The sequence below is a fragment of the Artibeus jamaicensis genome, unplaced genomic scaffold, assembly GCF_021234435.1.
Source record: "Artibeus jamaicensis isolate MK-2021 breed Jamaican fruit bat unplaced genomic scaffold, CSHL_Jam_final contig_482, whole genome shotgun sequence".
Classification (NCBI taxonomy): domain Eukaryota; kingdom Metazoa; phylum Chordata; class Mammalia; order Chiroptera; family Phyllostomidae; genus Artibeus; species Artibeus jamaicensis.
The window spans coordinates 351,003-360,828 of NW_026521857.1; the positions used below are offsets into that span (position 1 = coordinate 351,003).

Genomic DNA, 9,826 nt, shown 5'->3' on the forward strand with positions numbered 1-9,826 from the left:
ACTACACCTATCTCTGAGTTTCTGTTAAACGTATCCAGTGAAATAGCCAAAAAAGTAAACTATAAAACTATGGGCAATGCCTTCACATTTGATGGAAAGTGAGTTCTATCTTCCAAACTTTCAATCATATAAGAGGGTAAGTGAAAAAAAGTTATATACTAAACTCTAAAAACAAATACTTTTTAAATGTCCTTGACCATAAGGCAATGGGAAGATATACTCCATTGAAAAGAGAAAGTAAATCAAGAAAGAAGACAAGTAGACCCAAAATATAGGAAACGTACAAGGGAAATGGAGAGGATTCCTAGGATAACTATGAAGGAAAATTCCAGGTCAGCAATATACCACAGAGAGAAACTAATCCAGGCTGGAACAGGCTGGAAGGCTTCAGGAGATCTGTTTTCAAGAGGTTGAAATGACTAGAACGCTCAGTGCTTCTAAATCTTAAGAATGAGGGGTCTTCTGGTTTCTAGTTAGGCATGTGAAGAGCTTAGAAGTTGCCACTCCATCCCAACAACAAGTAGGAAGTCAAACAAACTGGAAAATCAACAACTCTTCTTAGAATGATGACAGAAGGTCACAGAGCAAATTCCCCCAACCTCTTAAACTGGAGCAACAGATATTTGGATAGAGTATTCTAACTTAGCACAGCAGAAAACCACAAACAGAAACCTGAACTGTTACTTGGAAACCTGACCTGTAATCGATGCATTGCTGGTGGCTCGGTGTGGGCAACTCAGAGATAAAAACGCCAGGGCATCCGGGCATGGGTGGGGGTGGGGTTGTGAGGCATACTTTTTATGAGTTTTACCTCCTTGAGCTCAATCAGTTTCTAACAGTTAACGTCAGAGAAGACTCCCTTCTTGCTTTCAGCATGGGGAGGGAACCCTTCTGAAACATACCAGAGCACCCTGTTCTTAACAAGATCTTTTCTCAGGAGAAACTAGTTCACCAGATCCTCAGTGGCCTGGGAGAAGGGAAAATACAGGCAGACCTTCTTTTGTTTTGCTTCACTTTAATCGCACTTCACAGGTGTTTTGTGTTTTACAAATTGAAAGCAAGTCCCTTCACCAGCAAAAACATTATAACTTGCTTTATTGCTGTGGCCTGGAGCTGAAACCGCAATATCTCCGAGATGTGGATGTGCTGGACTCCAGCCAGCTGTAGCCTTCCATGTGGGAGAAGGGGCATCCCAGCTCCAGCCCACACTAGCCACCCTGTTCCATCTAAGTAGAGAGGTGGGAAAAACAGTGACTCTGAAGTCCAGAGTTCAGGACACAGGCTCATTAGAACACTTTTACCTGGTGTAGCATGTCTGACGATCAAGAGCCTCTAGTAGAATTTCTTGAAACCAGTGCTTCCTGGAACCTAGTTTGAAAATGCTGGCTGTGAAATAGATGACAGTCTTTCAGCCTGTCCCCTTCTCATGGCAATGGAGCCTGTGAGCACGGCTGCAGCAAAATCCCTCACTGTGGGACAATAAAATATCTGCATGCCAAGAAGAAATATTGGGGCACTACTCCTCACCAAATTGGCCAAATAAGAATCTAGGGATTTTCCTGGACTACTCTCCTTCCCCTCACTTGACTTAATACAGGAATTTTTTTCTTAACCTAAAGCTTACTCACAGTTGCCCTATCATCAGTTCTCATCCTTGTCTATTATTTATATGCTGTCATCTTCAGTAATCCTCATAAGGAATAAACCTGGTCATTTAACTCTCCTACTTTAAGATCTCTTCCCACTCTCCCTTTTATTGGGATTGAATTGAAATCCTTCATTTTTCTTTCAAGGTCTCTAATAATGGTGCCCACCTGCCTAGTTGCCAACACTCTCTCTCCACCAGGCAGCAGCCACCCCAAACTCTTCACTGTTCCTGGATAGAAGATACCATTTCATAGCTGCCACCTTTAGACATACTCTTCCTTGAAAGTCTTGCTCTCCATTGTGCCTGGCCTCAAAATCAGCTCAAATGTCATCTACAGAAAGCTTCTAGCAGCCTCCACACCCACAGATACACAACATGACCAATACCCGATTCTCTCCAGGCTGCTTATGTAATTATCTTTATTAGACATAACATAAATCAGGTTGTTTTGTAATTAGATAGTCCAACCAGCTACACTTTAATCCAATCAACTGTAGTCCGGCCACATCTACTATAATTGCCCTCTGCAATCTAATCAGAACCTGAATGTCAATATAGTTCCCAAACCTCATCATCCCTCTTCCTGTTAGCTAACATTCAGCCCTTTAACTCAATCACCACTTCTAAATACCATAGCCAACCAGTCCCCAGAATTAAAGTTTAGTTTGAAACTCTTCTAAAAGACTGACTAGAAAAAAATAATAGAAGGAAGAAGATGTATTCTGAGAGTCTGAAATCCTGATTTTAAGAAGTATCCCCACAAGTTCAAGATGGTAACCCATTGTGGCCTCAATTCTACTGAAAAGTACCTCATCAAACTAAAAGCTACTACTTTACACTCTTTCAACTTTATTATTAACAATAACAACAATGACAAAAAGTGGGTGGGAGCAGCAGTCTGCTCCAGTGAATCTTAGATGCAGAATAAATTGCAAACTTTAATTTAGAGAAAATGTAGCCTCCTTTAAGGTTAGTTACCATCAATACAAATATGCTAACAAACAGCAGCAATTTTTAAAAATCCTACAAAATTAAAAAGCTACTGCTTTAATCGTTTTAACAGAAACAATTCCATTTTCATTGCAAACAAAACAAATAAGAAAACACATTTTGTCTTTACTGGTTTTCTACTCACCTTTCACCCCCACTATCGGGGGCAGATAACACTCTCCTCTCTGGCTCAGCTGGACCTGGAACAGCTGATGGCAGTCCAGTGTCTCTAAAGGTCTGGCCCTTCCCCGTCAGTCCAGATTGGGTCTAAGATGTTCCTCTGTTATGGTAGCAGTAAGGAATGAGTGGCCAGAGAGGAAATAAAGGAAGGGCCCTCACCATTACAATCTAACAAAGAACTCAATACAGGAGGCTAAAAGCAAAGGAAGACGTGTCTCACCCATTGACCCAGTAGTTTGGAGCCTGGTTCTATAAGGCTCCAGGCATTCCAAACAACAAGACAGTGAAGGAGAGGGGGAGCCCTTGAAAGTCTGCGTGTATCATCTCCTCTAGTTGGGAAAAGGAAAACCTTGGGACTGTGTATTTATCCCAAGGGATGGAAGGGAGAAGAGGAGGGGTCTACAATGGCCAAAGAAAAAGCCTATAAAACAACTTTGGTTAACTACCTGCCTTTGGTCACACATGCAAAATGAACAAATAGATTCTGGACCAAGATAAGGATACAGGCTAACAGACCCCCACCAATACAATACATTTCGGTAGTCATGTCCCCCCCAAAAGCTGGTACCACCTTTACCTGTCAATCAATATGTAACTCCCTTACACCCATCCTACAAACTATATAAGTCCTTAGAACAAAGGTCTGGCTCTTTTGGCTCTTGGCCCTTTTGCCACATGGGGGACCTCTGGACAGTCAACTTCTAGCCAGAGGGTCTCTGGCCATTCCCTTTTTTGGTCACCCAGTCTCTGGCCCCCCTGCTTCTGCCACCCCTGCTCTAGCCACACTTGCTGTGGCTCTCCTATTAGAACTTAGCACCAATAAACTTTGCTTGCATGCTAGTAGGCTTGCTAATCTATAATTTTCTACTGAGTCGGCAAGAAGAACTGAGTTTCTGGGAGTTTCTCTGTGACACCTCCCGGTAGCATCATCACCCAAGGATCTCTCCAGCAGCCATTACTGAATTCTGAACAAGTTTTCTGAGCAAAGTCACAGGACTGGGCACTCAACCATGTGCCCAAAAGAAAAACAAACAAACAAAAATCATCTAACCAACTGCTGCATGACTTGAACAAAATTCTGTAACCAGACCAGAAGTTCTTTATACGACATTTAAAAATAAACATAAAGATGACTTTATTGAATGCTTTCTAATGAGGGGAGTTGAGAAAAATGTCTTCCAACATTTTCTTGGGAGAAATCTAATATTTTGGCATGCTTGAGGGTAGAAGAAAAACTCTCAAGTGTTTAAATAGAGGGAAATTCAAAATACATTAGATGCAGAAAGCAACCCATGACTTTCATGTGTTCACTAGGAAAAAAAATACCTAGGTCCTGGCCAGGTAGCTAAGTTTATCAGAGTGTCATTCCAACATGCCAAGGCTGCAGGTGTGATCCCCAGTTAGGATGCATACAAGAAGTGACCAGCGAATGCATCCATAGGTGGAACAACAAGTCAATGTCTTTTTCTCTCCCCTTCCCTGCCTCTCTCTCTCTCTCAAATCAGTAAAAATTAAAAACTAACAGAAGGTTTCCAAGTAGATTCTGCACCAACTGCACCGTAAATGTCTCTGAGTTCTATGAAATGTAACTTTTTTCTTAGGTTTTTCTCCAAGTAATACTAATGCACGGTTTAAAAAAGAAGTGATGCTAAAAGGATTATTTTAACACACAAAACAAAAGCAAGCAGTTGTTGCCCTGGCTGGTGTAGCTCAGTGGATCGAGCGCGGGCCCGCAAACCACAGGATTGCGGTTCGATTCCCAGTCAGGGCCCATGCCTGGGTTGCAGGCCAGTTCCCAGCAGGGGACACATGAAAGGCAACCATACATTGATATTTCTCTCCCTCTCCTCTTCCTTTCCCCTCTAAAGATCAATAAATAAAATCTTAAAAAAAAAAAAGAGCAAGCAGTTGCCAATTTTATCACTGTTTTTTTTCCTAGAAGCAACCACTTTCAATCCTTTTTACATTTTTCTCCTATTTACCTTATTTTTCAATATCACTTATATTGCTATTTTATGACTAACAATTTTATTTTATATATTGGCTTCCTATAGTAGATGAAGATGTAATTTTCCCCTACAATTGACTAAAATTGCAAACCCATGAAGAAGAGGGTATTATGGAGGTTGTTAGTATTTAAGGCAAATAAGAATGCAAGAAATTAAATCATACACCAATCTTAATTATATAGTGGCAAAAAATCCAAATAAAATGTTAGCAGATTGAATCCAGCAGTTTATGAATATAAACATATGAACTGATGAAGCAGTCTTCGTTCAGATAGTTCAACACTAGAATCTCTACCTGTGCAATTTACCACATTAATAACATCTCAATGTCTGCACATGAAACTCAAAAATATATTTACAAACTAGACTACCCTGGCCAGGTGGCTCAGTTGGTTGAAGCTTCATTTATCCCATACACCAAAAGGCTGTAGGTTTGACTCCCAGTCAGAGCACATACTCTAGGTTGCGGGTTCCATCCCTGGTCAAAGCACATTCAGGAGGCAACCAATTGATGCTTTTCTCTCATAATAATGTTTCTCTCTCTCTCTCTCTTTCTCTTCCTCCCTCCCTCTCTAAAATTAATAAATATATCCTTGGATAAGAATTTAAAAAATGAACAAACTAGACCTAGAAGGGACCTTCCTTAAGTTGATAGAAGACATATTTGAGAAACCTATGGCTAATATCATTTATACTTTTATGTCCTTTATCATTTCCTCAAAAATTAAATTACAAGGAATTTTTCCTGTGCCTCATTAACTACAAGCTGGGTGGAATTAAACAGGATCCCACGGGCACTTTGTAGGTGAAGGGCAGATAGGAGAGGAAGCTTTGACCCTTTTTCCTCTTTCAAAAGATGTCTGTAGAGAAAAAGTGCCATAGAAAAGTCAGAAAAACAACACTGGCTGGTGTGGCTCAGTGGACTGAGTGCCAGACTGCAAAGCAAAGGGTTGCTGGTTCTATTCCCAGTCAGGGCACATGTCTGAGCTGCCAGCCAGGTCCCCAGTAGGGTGTACAAGAGACTACCACACATTGGTGTTTCTCTCCTTCTCTTTCTCCCTCCCTTCTCCTCTCTCTGAAAGTAAGTAAGTAAAATCTTTAAAAAAAAAGTCAGAGAAATAGAAAAAGCCAGGGGCGTGACCAAAAAAAGAAAACATTCTGAACAAATTGGGATTGTCCCCCCTTTCACAGTAAACTTAGAGGGGAAAGAGTAGAAACATGTAGGAAGCATTACCATACCGCAACACAGTTTTTTTCCAAGGAGGTATCTGTATCTATAGATCTATATCTTTATCTAATCTACATCGATATTTGTTGCAAGCACTGTGTATGTGGTTTTTTATACTAAATCTTAGAAGACTTGTCCAAGTAAGAGTGAGGCCTGGTTGAGTTGCCGTTCACGTGGGCATTCAGATAAACTCAGGCACTCTGTCCACATCTCCTCTTGTTTTAGATATTGTCATAAGCGAAGGTTATTGGCATCTAAACACCACCCTGATCTCCTTGCTTTGCTGAAAATGGATGGCTCAGATTGTGCAAAGGGGTAATAGTGGGACTGATTAATTACCCTAAAAGTCTTTATTTTCTCCCAACTGGGAGTGATTAGCCAGAGCATTAACTGCTGCTTTGCTGACCCTTTGTCTGGGGACCAATGGCAGCCACAGCTGACACTGTCCATAGCCAACACGGAGCCACCCTACCGCACCCACCCCCAGTAGTGTCACAGGGACCAGCATGCTGGAGCCACCTGGATTTATAGAAGAAAAACCTGTTTCTGGGGTGCTGCTCAGATGGTCCATGTAGGAGTCATGGATAATGAGATCAGCAGAGCAGAAATTACCCTGAAATACCAACTTCTTGGCAACTGGAATGGTTGGAGGATATTGCCCAATAAATTCAGGAAATTAAATTCTGGACTCTATTCTGTTCCACTGAACTGTGAGTCGGTTCCTTTGCTAATATTAAACTGCCTTATAGCACTGTAGCTATACAGCAAGTCCTAAAATTGGTTACTATGAATCCTTCAGTCTTCTTCTCTGAGAACTTTTTAGATATTCTAGTCCCTTTGGCTTCCCTTATAAATTTTAGAACCACCTTGTGTATCTGTAAAATTCCTTCTTGGATTTTTATTAAAATTGCATTAAATTTATGGATCAGTTGGTGAGGTCTGGTCATCAGCTTCCCAATCCATGCACATTGTGCGGCTTTCCACTTACATAGGTCTGCTCTGAGTTCTTTCATCGCCATTTTGTCGTTTTTAGCGTACAGATCCTGCACAGGTTAACTTTATACCCAAGTATTTATTTACTTATTTCGGAGCTACTTACTGTCAATGGTGTTTTTAAAAATTGGTTTCTAGGTTGTTTTCCCTCTTCTCCGGGTAGTGATTTCACCTGCGGTTTGCACAAATGCAGCTCCCACCCATGCAGATTAACCCCGAGGTGCGGAAGAAGCGCTGGCCCGGCTGGGAGTGGCCGGCCAGTGGTGCGGCTGGAGGAGGAGGCTCTGGGCCTGCGCGGGCAGGCGCGGGCCTGCACGCTGCTGCTGCCGTTTCCACTCACTGACCAGCACGAGAACTTCAGGAAGAAACAGAAGAGCTGAACGGACAAGAAGTCAGTCCTAAAGTGTACTTCATGGAGCAGACCATTGGATACGCCTCTGGTACCATCGGACTTACACACGCAGTGGCCAATAATCAAGACAAACTGAAATTGGAGGATGAATTAATCCTGAAACAGTTTCTTTCTGAAATGGAGAAGCTGTCCCCTGAAGACAGAGAAAAATGCTTCACAAAGAATGAGGCCATCCAGGCAGCCCATGACATCATGGCACAGGAAGGCCAGTGTCGGGGAGATGACAAAGTGAAGTTTCATTTATGGTCTTCAGCAGTGTTGATGGCCACTTCTATGAACTTGATGGATGAATGCCTTTTCTGGTGAGCCAGGGCACCAGTGCAGAGGACTCTCTGAGGCAGGATGCCGCCAAGGTTTGCAGAGAATTCACTGAGCGTGAGCAGGGGGAAGTCCACTTCTCTGCGGCAGCCCTCTGCAAGGCTGCCCAATGCCCTGTGGGAAGGGACTAAGCTCTTTTCCTCTCTCCCCTTCACCATCGAAATACATCCCTACCAATGCAGTGTTAAAGTGCTTCCGTACTTGTGGAAAATAGCTGTTCTCCTTTGGTTCTGTAGCTGTACTCCCCCTCAACCACACGCAAGCACTAGCAGAGATCAGCTGTCAGGGGACATTTCGGTGTAAGCTTCAGATGGTGAAGCATCTCCCCTACCGTGTGCCTCATACCTCAGGATCTAATGCTTTAAATGGCCACTTGGTTGTGTGTCTCTAAAGTAAGGCCTTGGATGTGGTGTGAATTGTTTGTCCTTATGAAGAATAAAACTTTTCTGCCAATAAAAATAAAAATTGGTTTCTAATTGTTCATGACAACACAGAAATATAATTTGTTTTTGCCTGTTAACCTTATATTTTCTCATTTTTCTATACTCACATGTTAGTTCTATGAACATTTTAGTAGATTACTTGGGATTTCTATGAAGATACAATGTTTCCTGAGACAATTGTCTGAGAATAGGGACTATTTCATTTCTTCCTTTCCAGTCTGTAAATCATTGACAACTTCTTCTTCTTCTCCTTTCTCCTCCTTTTTCTTCTTTTTTTGCCTTACTGCTTTGACTAGAACTTCCAGTATGATGTTGATTGTGTAAAAGTGGTGTTATTTCTTTTTTAAACATTGGGCATAAGTTGTTGTTACAGTCTTCTGATCCTGGAGTGACGTGTGCATAGCCCGCAGTGCCTGCAGCATCATGGATGAGATATGAGACAAATTCACATGGACTACAGAGTCCTGTGGAGGAAAAGGGACAGCACGGCTACTCCCTCAAGGGGGGAGCACCTCAGAACAGCCTGGCCACTTTCTCAAGGGAAGAGCCTGCTGACCCTTGCCTAGACAGGTTTTTATTGGGTTTAATTTGTGCAGGATTACAGGTACAGCTCATTAATCATTGTCAGGCAGTAAGGATCAAATGGTAAATAGCATACAAAGAATTATTAGGGTCTCTTCTGAGTCAGTGTCTATCAGCTAAAAGGCTACAAAACTTTGGGAGACAAACTCATTTCCTGCTTGGGCCTTTATCAGTTAACTAAGAGCATTCTTAGCAAAGCAGGCTTCATAGGATTTTACATATCCCTACTCAGGCATAATCACCCGGGAGCCTGCCCTTTCCAGCATAGGGCTGCACTGCCCTCTGTCATTGTTTCAGGCTTAAGTCAGGAAGAGGAGGCAAGATAGCCAAGGAATTAGGAGAAATGAGGACTCAGGCTTCATCAAAGCTGAGGGGTGAGGGTCCATTACCCCCTTTCTCCATAGCCCCCCAAGTCCTTCCCTGGGGCCTCCATGTGATTATGCCTGTCTTAGGTCGTCCCCCCCTTGGGGAATCTTACCCATCATTGGCTAATTGATCAAGCATTGGGGGCCAGTTATGAGAAAAGGAGCAGAAGTGGCACTCCTGCCAGGGAGATAAGCTTTGTCTCCTTAGTGGTTTATAGTCTAAAGGTCGCTCACTCAGCCTTAGCCATGCGGGGGTTACAGCTCCTAAAACCAGGCAGGGTGGTTCCTACACTGAAGGGTTTATTTTATTTTATTTTTGGCAGCTTTTTTTTTTAAATCCTCACCCAAAGACATGCTTATTGACCTTAGAGAGAGGGGAAGGGAGGGAGAGAGAGGTAGACACTGATGCGAGAGAGGAACACTGATGTGAGAAAGAAACATCAATCGGTTGCCCCTTATATGCTCTCTGACCGGGGACTAAAACTACAGCCTAGTCATGTGCCCTGACTGAGAATCAAACCTGCAACCTTTTGGTTTATGGTATAATGCACCAACCAACTGAGCTACACCAGCCAGTGTGGGGGCAACTTTTCCCGCAAGCTCCCCCCAACCACCACAGATGAAAGTACACAAGACATGATCTGCTTGGGGAGGAGAG

General features: G+C 42.6%; 1 pseudogene; it reads left to right on the forward strand.

The window, feature by feature from the left end:
• Window positions 1-7,235: 7,235 nt before the first annotated feature.
• Window positions 7,236-7,909, forward strand: LOC119040233 (ubiquitin carboxyl-terminal hydrolase isozyme L1-like; annotated as a pseudogene).
• The last annotated feature ends 1,917 nt before the right edge of the window (window positions 7,910-9,826 follow it).